The 18569-nt window shown below is 42.2% G+C and overlaps 1 long non-coding RNA gene across 1 annotated transcript in view; it reads left to right on the top strand.

Moving 5' to 3' along the window:
• The window catches only part of LOC142829962 (uncharacterized), a 190309-nt gene that overhangs the window by 74668 nt on the left and 97072 nt on the right, over window positions 1-18569 (top strand). Inside the window, exons 2-3 of the long non-coding RNA XR_012904940.1 lie at window positions 2154-2218; window positions 5582-5638. This is a non-coding gene — a long non-coding RNA (uncharacterized LOC142829962). The remainder of the gene's footprint in view (window positions 1-2153; window positions 2219-5581; window positions 5639-18569) is intronic.

The following is an 18569-nucleotide window of genomic DNA, read 5'->3' as shown; positions in this document are numbered from 1 at the left end:
TGATTTCTGTACCCCCACCTCCTGTCTCAAGCCCCCCCACACCACCCAACTTTCTGCTCTAAAGCACCCATCCCCTGTCCCTCCTCATCCCTGAATTCTCATTCCAGCCTTCATTTTCCTTTATGTCAATGATTGCATTTTTCAAAAATGAAGCAATTATATTTTTCATTTTTTAAAATTACTTCAGTTAAAGACCTGAGTAAGGCTGGGTACCTCTTCTAGTTATGTTCATATATTTTACATTCTTTCTTCACTTTTGAAACATTAGTCAATTATGACATATTTATATATAATTATCCTAATTGCATCTAATCCATTGAGTTGTGTAAACATGTATAATTACATTACTGAGATACTCAATGACTTCAAAATAGCTTTTCCTTTCTTTATATCAAAAATCTTTTGTGCAAAGTGTATATAGATATATGTATTTTTGCAGGGCTATTTCATATTCCCTTGTTTATCTGCACATTTACTCCCTTGTTCTTTAGGGCCAAGAATAAATCTGAAAGATGCATTTTCCCTCACCTTGGTCTAAATCTCAATCTTGTAGCTAAGAATTAGAACTGGAACAGCACAGACCTGTCAAGTGCTCAGCATCTCAGACAGCAGGACAGAACATCTTTCAAAATCTCTAGGGACCTATTCCACGTAAACAGATTAATGGAACTGTGGCCTGACAGATAAGCCAATGATTCAATCACCCCTAAAAAGAACACTTAAAAACATGTCATTTTGATCACAAAAGATTTCTTACTATTTAAAAAAAAAGATGTTAGACAAATAAAACCGTAGATTCTTAGCTGGGTAAAACAAAATACAGGACTATGTCGCACTTTGAAGACTAACAAGATGGTTTATTAGATGATGAGCTTTCATGGGCCAGACCCACTTCCTCAGATCAAATTGTGGAAGAAAATAGTCATAACCATATATACCAAAGGATACAATTAAAAAAAAGTGAACACATATGAAAAGGACAAATCACATTTCAGAACAGAAGGAGGATGCAGGGGGGTGGGGGAAGGAAGGTAAATGTCTGTGAGTTAATGATATTAGAGGTGGGGATAGGTAGATGTCTGTGAGCTAAGACATCTGGGTAGTGAGAAACTAAGTTCTGGATTTGTCTGGGTTTGTTTGCAATTTCAGACATGTACATCTGTAGCACCGAATTATGTTATATCCTCATTCTTCTGAGCAGGCAAGTGACTTGACAGAAATCCTGTCAAGTGTCTAATCCTGTGATGCACTGAATGCCTTTTGGCCCAGCCATTCAGCCATGTTCTGAACATATTAATTGCTTGCGAGTTACACATCTGTCAGCACACACAAGTAAGTTCTATTGTAGATTTTTGACTGTGCCATGTAGTACCCCCCTTTGGGCAAGAGAGGTTCTGCTGAGGCCTGCCTCATTGACTCCTTAACTGAAGAGTCCATACAGGACAAGTATTCCAAACATTGCCCCTTCTGGGGTCTAATTCATCGCCTCCACAGAAAAGTCTTTCGAAAGAAAACCCAGAGATTTAATGTTTTCCTGCTGGTTTCAGGAGGGCTCAGCCCATCCTCCCGGAGGGTCTCTATCCCTCTTTCCCAACATCTCTTGCTTGGAGTTTGGCTTTCTCCACAAGCCCTACCCCCTACTGACTGTGGCTCCTGCAGAACCTCTCACTCCCTGCAGTGTCTGCAAGCAGCTACCTGCAGTTGTGTCTCCCTTTAAAAGGACCAGGTCTCTTCCCTTAGGCCAACTAGGGAGAGACTCATCTGTCCATGTGCATTGAACCCCGCTCCCTTTCTTGCAGGACCAGTAAACATGTGCCAGACACCAAAGTTTGTTCTTAGGGTACTTCAGCACATCAAACCATGAGTGTGACTCCCAGCTGCAAGAGACATAGCCTTCTAAATGATCAAGCTAGCCTTCTAAAATTAGAGAGCATCCATGGTGTTGGAAGAGCATGGAGGGGCTAGCCACCTTGCATACATGCCAAGAGCCTTAGATGAGTACATACTTGGGGTGGCAAGCCCCTCCTGTGATATTTAGACCTAATAGCATATGCAATAGACAGAGGCGAAGCTGGATGAAGGAGGTAACCGAGTTACAGATGATGTGGGGAAAGCTGAAGTACTCAATGCTTTTTTTGCCTCTCTATTCACAGACAAGGTCGGCTCCCGGACTAATGCACTAAGTGACGCAAGATGGGATGAAGATGGACAGCCCTTGGTGGGTAAAGAACAAGTTAGGAACTATTTAGAAAAGCTAAATGTACACAAATCCATGGGTCCGGACTTAATGCATCTGAGAGTACTGAGGGAGTTGTCAAATGTCATTGAGGAGCCTTTGGCCATTATCTTTGAAAAGTCGTGGAGATCAGGAGAGATCCCGGATGATTGGAAAAAAGGCAAATGTAGTGCCCATCTTCAAAAAAGGGAAGAAGGACGATCCAGGGAACTATAGACCAGTCAGTCTTACCTCAGTTCTTGGAAAAATCATGGAAGAGATCCTTAAGGTATCCATTTTGAGGCACTTGGAAGAGAGGAAAGTAATCGGGAATAGTTAGCATGGATTCACAAAAGGCAAGTCGTGCCTGACCAATCTGATTAGCTTCTATGATGAGGTAACTGGCTCTGTGGACATGGGAAAGTCAGTGGATGTGATATACCTTGACTTTAGCAAGGCTTTTGATACGGTCTCCCACAATATTCTTGCCAGCAAGTTAAGGGAAAGTGGATTAGATAAATGGACAGTAAGATGGATAGAAAGCTGGCTAGAAGGTCAGGCCCAGTGGGTAGTGATCAACGGCTCAATGTCAGGATGGCGGAGTGCCCCAAGGTTCAGTTCTAGGACTGGTTTTGTTCAGTCTTTATTAATGACCTGGATGAGGGGATGGATTGCACCCTCAGCAAGTTTGCAGATGACCCTAAGCTAGGGGGAAAGGTTTGAGGGCAGAGATAAGGTCCAAAGTGACTTAGACAAATTGGAGGATTGGGGCACAAGAAATCTGATGAGGTTCAACAAGGACAAGTGCAGAGTCCTGCACTTGAGATGGAAGAATCCCAAGCATTGTTACAGGCTGAGGACCAACCAGCTAAGTAGTAGTTCTGCAGAAAAGGACCTGGGGGTTATAGTGGATGGGAATCTGGATATGAGTCAACAGTGTGCCCTTGTAGCCAAGAAGGCTAATGGTATATTAGGTTGCATTAAGAGGAACATTGCTAGCAGATCCAGAGATGTGATTATTCCCCTTTATTCGGCTTTGGTGAGGCCACATCTGGAGTATTGCATCCAGTTCTGGGCCCCCCACTACAAAAAGGATGTGGACGCATTGGAGAGGGTCCAGCGGAGGGCAATCAAAATGATTAGGGGGCTGGAGCATATGAACTACGAGGAGAGGCTGAGGGAGTTGCGTTTGTTTAGTCTACAGAAGCGAAGAGATTTGATAGCAGCCTTCAACTTCCTGAAGGGAGGTTCCAAAGAGGATGGAGAAAAGCTGTTTGCAGTAGTGACAGATGGCACAACAAGGAGTAATGGTCTCAAGTTGTGGTGGGAGAGGTCCAGGTTGGATATTAGGGAAAACTATTTCACGAGGAGAGTGGTGAAGCACTGGAATTGGTTACCTAGGGAAGTAGTGGAGTCTCCATCCCTAGAGGTGTTTAAGTCTCAGCTTGACAAAGCTCTGGCTGGGTTGATTTAGTTGGGATTGGTCATGCCTAGAGCAGGGGACTGGACTTGATGACCTTCTGAGGCCTCTTCCAGCTGTATGGTTCTATGATTCTGTGATTTTAATAGTTATTTGCTGTGGTGACTTTATTGATCTGGCAATACAGGAGTTTAATGAAAATGAAGTTTTGCTTTGGGCAAGTACAGAGCTCCTAACAATTTAAAGGGGAAAAACATCACTACACTGTGACCTTGTCCTGTCCTACACTAAAGGGGAAAGTAGACTTAAGATATTCAACTCCAGCTGTATTAATTACTCCAGCTGGCGTCGATGTATCTTAAGTCATATTTTCAGGCTCTCCACATAGCAGGAGGTCAACAGGAGCAAAAAAGCTTAATCAGCTTCCCTTACTCCTCATAACAAGACCATGGACACTGATGGGAACGCCCTCTCAGTTCAAATTAGTGGGTCATCACTAGAATCGTTAATTCGAACACTAGCAGAGGAGGCTTGATCTTCTCCGTAGGGTAGACAAGCCCCTTATGGTGGGAATCACATTTCTAGCTTAAAGTGTAGAAATATTCTAGGTCATATTGCAACATGTCAAAGGATCAGACTCTTTGATATTAACAAGTGTGGGGTAGGGACTATGGATCAGCTTTGGGCAAATTTGTGTTGTGCAGCATGGGGAGCATAGCTGCAGCTTAACAAATAATAATACAAAAGTAAAAAGATTCAAGTCCCTTTTAGTTTTTAACAAGAAATCATTTAAATGGCAATATATGTTCATTATTAGTTAGATGTTGGTGTAACATTGTGAATACTTCCTTAAAAGTAGATGAGAATGCACACCATTGGAAGTGTATCTCAAGGTTAGTTATTTTCTCATTATGAGAAAAATACCAGTCAAGATGAAAAAAATACTTCAATAAATGCATGAGTATTTATTTCTTGGCAGAAAATACAACTACCAGTTGCTCAAAAACTGGGGTCAGGATGAAATGCTTGGTCCCTCGAGAACAAGGTTCCCAGGATAGTTTTGCCAGGTTTTATAGTCTAAGAAATTGCCACAAAATATTAACCGCTGGTATATCCTAAAAAACAACAAAAAAAACCCCTCAAAAACAGACACAGATATTCTCATAGGGCAGAATTCAAGAAATTATGCAACGTGTTTGTGCTCCAGGGTTGGGCAACCTGTGTCCCACAGGGCACATCAGGTTTCTATGTGTGGCCTGTTAGACGTTTGTTTGCCATTGCCCATGTGCATGGTCTCCAGAATCCACTGGTTTCCATCCATGTAGTTTTCTTTCTACCAGTATTACTAAAGTGACGTGCACATAAAGCAAGGGCACATGAAGTGAGGTGCATGCTGATTGCACACAACCTTGACTGAGAGAACCATGAACTCCCTCTGCATACAATGAAAGTGATGCTATGGTTCAATTGACACCCTCACAAATTCTTCTAAGTATGCAAGCACAGTTAGCAAAACTACCCTATCTCCGGAGACTATCTTGGTTACAATAATCTTGTGGCCCACTGAGATGATGGAGAGCCTCTCATGCAGCCCACTCACTAGCCTACACTATCCATCACTGTTGTACACTGATTTTGGAGACAATGAATGATAATTATAATTTGTAACTAATCTATTCTATTAATTTTGCCTTTTTTTGTCTGTGAACAGGCTATAAAACTTCACACGAATCCATAGTTGAAATTATTTGTGACTCTTTCCAGTGAATAATGGTTTCTGTGGTTGAGGAACAGTTTCTATGGTTGAGGAGCTTCTGAATTCCTTCACCTTCACCTTCTGTTACAATAAGCACAAAGCTAGAGGGGTTCCAGTGAGAACTTATCATCCACCAAGCATGCATGGTATTGGCTAGAAATTAAAATGAATTGCATTTTTGACATTTCAGATATTATGAACTAATTCCCGGCAGGAGTGAGCACCAAGCATAGTCTTTGAGTCTCAGGTAAGGCGTGCCTAAGGGGTGTGCAGGCTTTTTGGCTTAAGGAGGAGGAATACTACCATCCCAAGGTGGTGTGGTGTGTACATGAGCCCATCAAACTCTACTGAATTCCAGCCCAAGACCTTAACAGTAGCAGTGTGGTCTGCTGCTGGGTCAACAGGGAATCTACCTGAAGTATGCTGATCATGTTTCCAGCAGTTCCACAACCAGATGGTAGTCTGGTTCCCCTGGGCTGCTTCCTACTCTCCCCTTTGGGAGTGCCTGCCTCCAGGGGTCATACTCATTCTTCCTGGGATATACTGCCAAGGGTAATGGTTTAAGCTCCTCACTGTTGGGTATTAGCCATTTTTGGTTTTCACACTTCCCCTAGTGTGCAGAGGAATGCTTAGGGGCATGAGTAGTGATGCCGGATGCGTGAGAACAGCAATGTGAAGCAGGTCTAGGTTGGGCTGGTCTCACATGGTAGGGCTTGGAGAATGAGTGTCATCTGCACCCATTGATTCATCACAGCAGGACACCCTGCCCATCTGGGCTGAGAGGGTGTAGCCAAAAATGTTCTGGTGGGGGCATTTGCCCCACATACGCTCTCTCACCTCTTGCTACATCAACTGAACCTTAGCTAATACAGAATTTATTTTTAAAAAATGAGCCTTAACCAACTGTCTCCACACGATTACTGCAGATATTTCCCATTTTAAGGACAACATAGAGGGTGTGTCTAGACTACATGGCTCTGTTGACCGAGCCATGTAGATGAGTTTACTCGGCAAAGGGAAATGATCAAATGATTTACATCAAAATGGCCGCTGCGCTGTGCTGATCAGCTGTTTGTCAGCACAGTGCAGCAGTCTAGACGGGGATCTGCCGACCCCAGAACCCTTTGTCGGCAGATCCTTTATGCCTCATGAAAGGATAAAGCTATTTTTGTAAATTGAGAAAGTATAATCAGCAAGCATTCAGGAATAAAGGACAAATTGAAACCTATAGGTGGTCTGCCTAGGGCAGAAATACTCAGGCTGAGGCTTGAGAACCAGAAGTGCCTCTTTAATGTGTCTCCTTTGGCTCTTACATGGTATTAAAATGCTATATGATTGCCTCATTAATCAGTCTAATGTATTAACCAATCAGGATGCTTTTACTATGTTGTTAACCAACTTTAGTTAATAATATAAAACTTGGCCAGAGTCATTTTGCTGTGAGAATTTGAGGACTGCATGCATCTTTACAGAAAATAAATGGGAATATTATTTTTTTAAATATACTACTTAGAGTAATATGTCACTTTGGGCCTAAATCTTTCTCCACATCCAGTTGGAGTCAGTGGCAAAGTTACAAGAGACTTTATTTGAAGCAAAATGCAGCCTGTAAACATGCATAGAATTCTTACATAGTCCCTTGGGAAGAGAGCCTCCAGTAAACTTCTGAAGCCGGGTTAAACCAACATTGTCCATGCCAATAATGCAACTTTTGGGATGTGAGTCTGATGAGAAGAGAAATACGCATTAAAACTCATGCTGGTGCCCTAGGTTGTGGCTGCTGTCCATGTGCTGTACTGGCCAAGAGTAACAGAATTTTGCAGCTGTGATCTAGCATTAGCCTACCTGACAGAAGATAGATCATTTTAGATGGGAGAACAACTGGCTTCAAAGGTTTGAACCTGGATATCCAGGTCATCCTTAATCTTCATGTTGTAATTAAGACAAAACTGTGGCAAAACTGCAACACATCCAGAGTTCTCTGTGCTTAAAGCAGTTGTATAAATAGTTGTCATGGCTTTTTTTTTATTAGTAGAGTGTTGTCTTATGTGCATTATTACCATCATTTGGATTTCTGTTTTTCCTTTGTCTTTATTACTACCATGGAAAGAATACAGATGGTACAGAACAGTGACTTAGCTAGAAGGGCCCTGACTTCAGGAGGGTGGGTAAGAATGAGAGGTTGGAGGAGCCGAACAGGAGGGATGGGGAATAAGCCTTGGCCCTACTCCCCGGCTGGCTTGCCAGGTGTAGCTGGGTAAGCCCCTGTGCTCAGATTCAGCTCCCTGAAGGAGTACTGGGCTGGAGGAGGGTGGGGCTGGGTGCAAAGTGGGTGAGGCATGGTCCACTCAGGCCCACCCATCGCTATACTTTGGTACTTACCACATAATTTTGTCAAGGATCGGCTTTTCAAAAGCCATGAGTGTTGACCTAACTCTATATCTGTTGAAACCAGTGGTAAAACACCACATCCTAAATGGATATTAGTCTTACCTGGAAGTATTTTAAAGATTCTGTAGCTGTCTTACTGTTTCATTACAGATCTAAGACACTAGCTGTTTAAAACTATGTATATACTTTTGAGGTTTGAAACTTTCTAACATTTCCATTGTTATTACAGCCAGAAAACTGCACTGCAATGAAGAGGTGTTACCAAAGAATGATCCAATAAACAGAATGGTGGAGTCCATACATATAGGGAAATTCTTGCCAGTCCTGCACACGTTTCCACTGCAACAAGTCATACAAATGCAAACAATCTTCACACCACATTGTTGGCTAGCATATAGGTTATCTAAATAGTGTCAAGTGAAACTCCAAAGAAGGTTCATGACCCTTTGAACATGAATCATGCTCACTCAATGTTTGGACAAGCACGTAAAAGGTGGATGCTTTGTTCTAACTCTCTGAATCTCTTGCTTCTGCAAAAGGGGAGTGACTGTCCTGTGAAAAGCAACAATCTTGGTACTACTTGTTTATCCATGTCCAAAATACCTAGGGAATAGCATTGTCAGGATTTCCATATTCAAACTCAGTACACACCAGAATTTTGGCTTCAGTTTGAATTTTTGGGTGAAGATTGGGGTTTTTTGTCTCACCCCAGCTAGTTCACTCAGCAAATACCTGGTTCAATAAGGGTATGTCTAGACTACATGCTTCTGTAGCCAGAGGCATGTAAATTAGACTATCCCAGACATAGTCAATGAAGCCGGGATTTAAATATCCCTGGCTTCATTAAAATAAAAATGTCCGCCGTGCTGTGCCGGCTCAGCTGATCGTCGGCACAGCAAGCAGTCAAGACATGGATCAGTCGACAAGGAACGCCTGTTTCAGAGGCATAAGAGAGCGCCCGCAAAGGCTTTCCTTGGGTATCAGAGTCAGAGGTAGTCATGTTAGTCTGTTTCAGCAGAAACAAAAAGGAGTCTGGTGGCACTTTAAAGACGAACAAATGTATCAGGATATAAGCTTTCATGGACTGCAGCTTACTTCATTCTTTCACTTCATTTCACTAATGAAATGGCAGGGCTATATACATACATACATACACGAGATGGGAATGTTACAGCATTGTTAATGAGCTTAATTAAATCAGGTCCAGTAATAAGGAGATGAGAATACCTAAAAGGGAAAATTACTTATTGTAATGAGCCAGCCATTTGCAGTCCCTGTTCAGACCCATTCTGATAATGTCAAATTTGCATATGAACTCCAGCTAAGCCTATTTCAGTATGAGATGTATCATTGTTTTTCCTCTTCCCTCATGCTCCACCTCTGCGCTGCCTCTCTCCTCCCCACCCCACACCATATTTGCTCACTCTTCTCATACTATCCCTCACGGGATTGTCTCAAGAAATCTGCCTGCAGGTAGGAGGTAGCTCTGGTTGATCTGGGGCTCATGCAAGTTGATGACCCACTGCCTACCCCGAACTGTGGTAACCGAATTTTTGGTTTGGTGCCATTTAGGGTTGCTAGATCCTAAAAACCAGACACCTGGGAACCCTAAATGTCACACAGCCACAGAAGCCAAAACACAGATTGTCTGGGTGACTCGTAAGTTATTGTCACAATTAATATGCCCAGTGCTGTAATAGTTACAATAAATTAAAGACTATATCAGACTTGGATGTGTAGTGCCAACAAGAAAACCAAATAGGTGACAGTCTTAGTTACATCCTTCTGATGACTTCATTGGATTAAGAACCTAAGCCAAACCTGCTAGCTTTCCTCTGTCTTGAAACAGTTTTCAAGATGAGAGCTGTCAGCCACCCATCCCTGACAAATTCAGAGGAGGTGAAAGGCCTCTGCCTGCTGAGGGATGGGTAGGAAGGCAATGGGTGCAGGGAGGGAAGGCAGAAATAACATGGGAGAATGTGGAAGTAGAAGGCAGCTTGGGTGAAATTGATCATGAAATCATAGAGTTCACAATTCTAAGGAAGGGTAGAAGGAAGAACAGCAAAATAGAGACAATGGATTTCAGGAAGGAGGATTTTGGTAAACTCAGAGAGCTGATAGGTAAGATCCCATGGGACTCAAGACTGAGGGGAAAAACAACTGAGGAGAGTTGGCAGTTTTTCAAAGGGACATTGTTAAGAGCCCAAAAACAAGCTATTCTGCTGCATAGGAAAGATGGAAAATATGGCAAAAGACCACTTTGGCTTAACCACGAGATCTTGCATGATCTAAAAAATAAAAAAGGAGTCCTATAAAAAATGGAAAGTAGGACGAATTACAAAGGATGAATATAGGCAAACAACACAGGAATGCAGGGGCAAGATTAGAAAGGTAAAGGCACAAAATGAGCTCAAACCAGCTACAAGAATAAAGGGAAAAAAGAAGACTTTTTATAAATACATTAGAAGCAGGAGGAAGACCAAGGACAAGGTAGGCTCACTGTGAGGAGGGAGAAACAGTAACAGGAAACTTGGAAATGGCAGAGATGCTTAATGATTTCTTTGGTTCGGTCTTCACCGAGAAGTCTGATGAAGGAATGCCTAACATAGTGAATGCTAGTGGGAAGGGAGTAGGTTTAGAAGATAAAATAAAAAAAGAACAAGTTAAAATCACTTAGAAAAGTTAGATGTCTGCAAGTCACCAGAGCCTGATGACATGCATCCTAGAATACTCAAGGAGCTGATAGAGGAGGTATCTGAGCCTCTAGCTATCATCTTTGGAAAATCATGGAAGTCGGGAGAGATTCTAGAAGACTGGAAAATGGCAAATATTGTTCCCATCTATAAAAAGGGAAATAAGAACAAGCAAACATGATCAGGAAACTACAGGCCAGTTAGTTTAACTTATGTGCCAGGGAAGATAATAGAGCAAGTAATTAAGGAAATCAACTGCAAACACTTGGAAGGTGGTAAGGTGATAGGGAACAGTCAGAATGGATTTGTAAAGAACAAATCATGTCAAACCAATCTGATAGCTTTCTTTGATAGGATAACGAGTTTTCTTTGATAGGATAACGAGTTTTGTGGATAAGGGAGAAGAGGTGGATGTAGTATACCTAGACTTTAGTAAAACATTTGATATGGTCTTGCATGATATTCTTATCAATAAACTAGGCAAATCCAACTTAGATGGGGCTACTATAAGATGAGTGTCTAACTGGCTGGATAACCATACTCAGAGAGTAGTAATTAATGGTTCTCAATCCTGCTGGAAAGGTATAACAAGTGGGGTTCCGCAGGGGTCTCTTTTGGGACCAGCGCTGTTCAATATCTTTTATCAACGATTTAGATATTTGCATTGAAAGTATGCTTATTAAGTTTGCAGATGATACCAAACTGGGAGGGGTTGCAACTGCTTTGGATGATAGGGTCATAATTCAAAATGATCTGGACAAATTGGAGAACTGGTCTGAGGTAAACAGGATGAAGTTTAATAAAGACAAATGCAAAATGCTCCAGTAAGGAAGGAACAATCAGTTTCACACATACAGAATGGGAAGTGACTGTCTAGGAAGGAGTATGGCAGAAAGGGATCTAGGGGTTATAGTGGACCACAAGCTGAATATGAGTCAGCAGTGTGATGCTGTGGTAAAAAAAGCAAACATGATTCTGGAATGCTTTAACAGGTGTGTTGTGAGTAAGACACGAGAAGTCATTCTTCCACTCTATTCTGCATTGGTTAGTCCTCCGTTGGAGTATCGTGTCCAGTTCTGGGCACTGCATTTCAAGAAAGATGTGGAGAAATTGCAGAGGGTCCAGAGAAGAGCAAGAATGATTAAAGGTCTAGAGAACATGACCTATGAAGGAAGGCTGAAAGAATTGGGCTTGTTTAGTTTAGAAAAGAGAAGACTGAGGGGGGACATGATAGCAGTTTTCAAGTATCTAAAAGGGTGTCATAAGGAGGAGGGAGAAAACTTGTTCATCTTGGCCTCTGAGGATAGAACAAGAAGCAATGAGCTTAAACTGCAGCAAGGGAGATTTAGGTTGGACATTAGGAAAAAGTTCCTAACTGTCAGGGTAGTTAAACACTGGAATAAATTGCCCAGGGAGGTTGTGGAATCTCCATCTCTGGAGATATTTAAGAGTAGGTTAGATAAATGTCTATCAGGGATGGTCTAGACAGTACTTGGTCCTGCCATGAGGGCAGGGGACTGGACTCGATGACCTCTTAAGATCCGTTCCAGTCCTAGTATTCTATGATTCTATGAATCTCTCAGGACATGGCTACACTAGAGTCTTTGAAGCAGTGGAGCTGCCATGATGCATCTGTGCTGCTGTAAGTTCCCTGCTGTAAACTGACAGCTCAAGTAATCCAGCTCCTGTGAGCAGCTCTCCTGCTGGCATAGCACTGTTGACACTGGTGCTCATGCTGGTGTAACTTCTGTCACTTTATTTACCCTCCAGTGACCTACGTTATGTTTATAGTACAGCTTACGTGGCATAAGCTCTCCTGCGAACAATATGTCTTTCACTGTAACTGTCATGTCATAGTGAAAATATATTTTGGGTAAATACATGTATTGTTAGTATTGGAATCTGCAGTTGGACACCTATTCTACACTTCAGTAAAGCTGACTTTTGTGGTCAGAGCTTTAGGACCTTGGCAGTGATCAAGATTATGTTAAGCACTGCCATGCTTATACTGTATGTAAGTGATGCTCTTGAGATGTTAGGGTAAAGCACTGGAGTTTTATTATCCATCCAAGTGAAAACACATAAATATTGGCTGGTAAATGATCAACATTATACAAAATAGGCCACATCCACCCATATTGTGATGATGTTACAACTCCCTGGACTGCAACATCATCACAACATGGGTGGATGTAGCCTATTATATCAATTGATGAATGTGACCCAATGTACTTATCCGTAGCTTTGTTTGACATATTCCATTGTATAGACAAGGGAGAAAGATTAATGTCTTATGTGAAAATTGTTGCAAAATTAGGCCCCATTCCAACTCCTGCTGAAAACAATGGGACCCTTTCTCAAGGGGAGTGGGATAAGTTCTTCACCCTTTACACTAAAAAGGTAAATGCACTATGCCCAGGCATTTTTATGGTGTGTTGGGCAAGTGGGAGGTGGTGGGAGAGGAGAAAGCAGATTCTGGAAATAGGCAAGATGTTTTCTACTTTGAAAAAGTCTTTACAGCCCCACATTGTGTTTACATTTAAAAATAACTTCAGGAATAGAGGAAATTAATATAAACACTGGGGGAAATGACAGCCTGTGCAGGCCCCTGGGCAAGGTGGGCAGTCTATCTCCACACTCGTGAAAGGGATTGGTCCATGAGCGGAAGGAGAAGGGCTTGAGCAACCAGCCCCCCAGGACATCCTGCCATTGCCTTCAACCCTCAGCACCACAATAGCAGTGGCGGTGGCCCAGAAACCTGTGCCCGGAAGCAACTGCACTCCTCACTGTTGTCGTCCTCCCCATCTCCATGTCATTGGTGGGCCTATTGACTGTGGGGGATTCATAGCTTAATTACTTTCTCTTATTCATTTCGCTATAAAAATATATACATCTCTATCTCTCTCTCTCCCATGCACACAGGAAACATTTGCTCCCTTTAACCTACCACCCAGGTTTCTTGAAAATCTGCTCAGTGGTTCATTTCGATGCACTGTGAATGCAGCTTACTATTTCACAAGATCTTAAAGGAAGCACAAAGCTAAAGACAAACAAATGCAGTTGCCTGACGCAGTAGCCAAGTTTATCCAGAAATATTTGCAAGAGAGCTTAGAGGGAATTTATGATATACTGAATATTTTAATGTTCAGAATTATTCTTGACCTCATAAGGCCACTAATGTGAGAGAGCGCTCTTACTTTTTTGGATGAATTTGTTGTTCATGAAGCCAAGAGACAGGGAGAGATATGGGATGGGATGTGCATTTTGGGACTCCCAATTCAGGTAGATTGTCCCATTCATTGAAGTGAGAGTTACATCTGAATAAACCATGCAGAATCCAGTCCTGTGCTTCCTTGGCTTTTTGCCAGTCTGTGTCCTGATCTGCTGTCTAACTGGTATTTTATCTCTGGTTCTTTTAAGCAGAGAGGCTTAATTGTACTGATTATGGGACAATGATGTGGTGTAGAAAAATGACCACAGGTAATTGGGATGAACTTGCAAAAACTCTGTTTCTTGTACTTCACAAGAGGACAAGACAGCATAGTTTAGTGTACAGTACACTGGCCTGGAACTTGAGAGACCTGGATTCTAGTTCCTGACTCTCACACTGAGCTGCTGTGTATTCTTCAGCTACTCCTCTCTGTAGGTCTGTTCTTCTCCTTCCCCAGTTCTATGCCTTGTCAATTTAGATTCCAAGCTCCTCTGCTCTGGGACTGTTCCTTATTATGTGTTTTATAGTGGGATGCAAACGTTGGTTGTGGCTTCTAAGCACTAGCAGAATACAAATCATTAACAACCACCAGGACCTGAATTTAGATTTGCAGCAGGGACAATTCAGTGAGTGCCGTAACCCATTTTATGGTATCTCTGTTGTTTGTTTCTAAAGCTTCAGGGCACAGGCACCACTTTAATTAAAATGAACACAGAAATCTCCAAGAAAAAAACGGCTATCCCCATGTTAACAAATGATTGGATTCTCTTCTAATTACAGTCCTGTCTCCTACTGTCAATCACATCTCCAGACAAAACCATTTTTCATAATCTTCTCCAGGGACCACTGCTGGACTGAATTTAATTAGAAAACAACCACTGCTTACTGACATGAGTAGGAAAAGCAAAAAGCCTTAACTAATCAGAAAACTTTAAAGTGGCATTTTCATTAACCTGGGCAACAGGGCTGGAGACAATACAAAGGGTAAACATCTCCTGGCTAATAGGTCACCCAAATATTTGGAGTTATGCTAATCTGTGTTCTTTTAATTCTCCCCTCAATCCATTTAAAACGCTACTTGAAGCCCCATATGTGCGGTTTGCTTAGAGTACTGAATGATTAGTTTCCTGTGCTATACTTAATTCAGTGGCAGGCAGGTAAGCACATTGCCAAAGGCAAATGAAGCATTTACACCATTAGGTGAAATTCAATTTTAAAGAGGGGAGGGAGCAGAGAAGTGCTGTGGCTGCCCTCTCCCTTCACTCACGTGACAAATGCAGTTTCATTCTTCTGTTTGTCTGGAAGTGGAAATAGGTTGTCATCATTTCTTGCTGACAAGCTGCAGCTGGAGCTGTAATGCTCTGTAGCATGCCAGTCAGCAGTAAAGTACTTGATCATTTACAGGAAGATATATTCGTAGTGTACACAAAGGGCTCATCTACACAATGAATTACTGCACAGCAAGCCAGGGTGTGACTCTGCAATACATCAGCTTTCTGTGCAGTAACTTGCCATGTAGACTCTGTCCCAGCACAATGAAAATCTCAGGACATGTTGCAGTTTGGAAGCTCAGTATGCAAATGGCACTCTAGGACTTTCACTGTGCCATAGCAGTGCCCCTTCTAAGCTACTCTGTGGAAAGCTGGTGTACTATAGAGTCACACCCTGGCTTTCCATGCAATGAGTTATTTTCATAAGCCCAAAGAGAAGCTTTATTAAACCTCTCATTGTACTTCATAACACAGCTTTCCTTGTCTGTGCTAGAGAAATCATAGAAGATTAAGGTTGGATGAGACCCTGGGATGTCATCTAGTTCAACCTACTGCTCAAAGCAGAACCAACCTCAACTAAATCATCCCAATCAAGGTGTTGTCAAGCCTAGCCTTAAAAACCTCTAAGGGTATGTCTATACTGCCATCCTAGTTCAAACTAGGGTGGCTAATGTAGGCATTTGAACTTGCAAATGAAGACCGGGATTTAAATATCCCGGGCTTCATTTGCATGTTCCCGGGAGCCGCCATTTTTAAATGCCCCATAATTCGAACTACCTGCCTGCGGCTATACGTGGCACGGACTAGGTAGTTCGAATTAAAGTTCCTAATTCGAACTACTGTTAAACCTCCTTGCAGGAGGAATAATGGTAGTTTGAATTAGGAGCTTTAATTCAACCTACCTAGTCCGTGCTGTGTGTAGCCGCGGGCAGGTAGTTCGAACTATGAGGCATTTAAAAATGGCGGCATCCAAGAACATGCAAATGAAGCCCGGGATATTTAAATCCTGGGCTTCATTTGCAAGTTTGAATGCCTACGTTAGCCACCCTAGTTCGAACTACGGTGGCAGTGTAAACATACCCTAAGTATGTAGATTCCAGCAACCCCCTAGATAACCCTCCCAGTGAAACAGTTTTTCCTAAATCCAACCTAGACCTCCACCAATGCACCCTGAGACCATTGCTTCTTGTTCTGTCATCTGAGAACAGATTAACTCCTTCCTCTTTAGAACCCCCTTTAGGTAATTGAAAGCAGCTAACAAATCCCCCTTCCTTCTTCACTTCTGCAGATTAAATAAGCTCAGTTCCCTCGGCCTCTCCTCTCAAGTCGTGTGCTCCAGCCCCCTAATCATTTTCATTGTTCTCCACTGGACTCTCTCCAATTTGTCCGCATCATTTCTATAGTGGAGGTCCAAAACTGGATGCAGTACTCCAGATGTGGCCTCACCAGTCCTAATTCCCTCAGTCTGCTAGCAATGTTCCTACAAAATGCAGCCCAGTATGCTGTTAGCCTTCTTGGCAACAAAGGCATATTGTTGACTCACATCCAGCTTCTTGTCCACTTTAATTCCCAGACCCTTTTCTGTAGAATTTCTGCTTAGCCAGATAGAATCCAGTACATCGCTGTACACTGGAGACTTCCATCCCAAGGGCAGGACTATGCATTTGTCCTTGTTGAACTGCCTCAGATTTCTTTTGGCCCAATCATCCAATTTGTCTAGGTCACTCTGGATCCTATCCTTAGCTGCCAGCATATCTACCTCTCCCCTAAACTTGGTGTCATCTGCAAACTTGCTGAGGGTACAATCCATCCCATCATCCAGATCATTGCTATCTTGATTTGGTGTACTGTTTTCCATTGTATCCACATTAAGTCTTTGCTACAAATTATTATGGGATAGCTGCTAACCCTTACAGCTGTCATTTTTAATAGTGTTTGAATTACATTAGCATGTAGCATCCAAGATCAAGGCATAAGAACATAACATAAGAACAGCCGTACTGGGTCAGACCAAAGGTCCATCTAGCCCAGTATACTGTCTGCTGACAGTGGCCAGCACCAGGTGCCCCAGAGAGGGTGGACCGAAGACAATGATCAAGCGATTTGTCTCCTGCCATCCCTCTCTAGCCTCTGACAAACAGAGGCCAAAGCCATCATTTTATCCCCTGGCTAATAGCCTTTTATGGACCTAACCTCCATGAAATTATCTAGCTTATCTTTAAACTCTATTATAGTCCTAGCCTTCACAGCCTCCTCTGGCAAGGAGTTCCACAGGTTGACTACACGCTGTGAGGAAGAACTTTCTTTTATTAGTTTTAAACCTGCTACCCATTAATTTAATTTGGTGTCCTCTAGTTCTTCTATTATGGGAACTAATAAATAACTTTTCTTTATCGGCCCTCTCCACACCACTATTTTATATACCTCTATCATATCCCCCCCCCCAGTCTCGTCTTTTCTAAACTGAAAAGTCCCAGTCGCTTTAACCTCTCCTCATATGGGACCCCTTCCAAACCCCTAATCATTTTAGTTGCCCTTTTGTGAACTCTTTCCAAGGCCAAAATATCTTTTTTGAGGTGAGGAGACCACATCTGTACACAGTATTCAAGATGTGGGAGTACCATAGTTTTATACAGGGGCAGTAAGATATTCTGGGTCTTATATTCTATCCCTTTCTTAATAATTCCTAGTATCCTATTTGCCTTTTTGACTGCCTCTGCACACTGTGTGGAAGTTTTCAGAGAACTGTCCACGATAACTCCAAGATCTCTCTCCTGATTTATTGTAGCCAAATTAGCCCCCATCATACTGTACATATAGTTGGGGTTATTTTTCCCGATGTGCATTACTTTACACTTATCCACATTAAATTTCATTTGCCATTTTGTTGCCCAATCACTCAGTTTGGTGAGATCTTCTTGGAGTCCCTCACAGTCTGCTTCTGTCTTGCCTATCCTAAACAGTTTGGTATCATTTGCAAACTTTACCACCTCACTGCTTACCCCTTTCTCCAGATCATTGATGAATAAGTTGAACAGGATTGGTCCCAGGACTGACTCTTGGGGGACACCACTAGTTACCCCTCTCCATTCTGAAAATTTACCATTTATTCCTATCCTTTGTTTCCTGTCTTTTAACTTAACAAATAAAAGGTTAAGAGCTGATTTGATACAGTACATAAATAGCTACATAGGTAACACATATACAACCAATGGGATCTTCAGTCTATCAGAGTAAGATATAACACAATCCAGTGGCTGGAAGTTGGAACTTGGCAAATTCAGACTGGAAATTAGGCTTAATTTGACTGTCAGAGTAATTAACCATTGGCACAATTTATCTGGGGTCATGGTAGATTCTCTACCACTGACAATATTTAAGTCAAGGTCAAATGTTTGAATTATTTGGAGAAAGTTCTATGGTCTATACTACATAGGAATCAGATCATATGATCACAAAGATGCCAAGAAACAAAGATATCAAAGGGGCTATGCACAGATCCATCCAGAAAGCTGTAGAACTGGGATTTAGTCAACTGAGTTTTGCTTGCTTATGTCAAACTGGAATTTGCCTCAAGTCCTAGTCATATCAGTATCACAGGGATGGTATATA

This window comes from Pelodiscus sinensis, chromosome 6, assembly GCF_049634645.1.
Source record: "Pelodiscus sinensis isolate JC-2024 chromosome 6, ASM4963464v1, whole genome shotgun sequence".
Classification (NCBI taxonomy): domain Eukaryota; kingdom Metazoa; phylum Chordata; order Testudines; family Trionychidae; genus Pelodiscus; species Pelodiscus sinensis.
The sequence above is the reverse complement of the archived record's forward strand: the minus strand, read 5'-3'. Positions and strand labels throughout refer to the sequence as shown.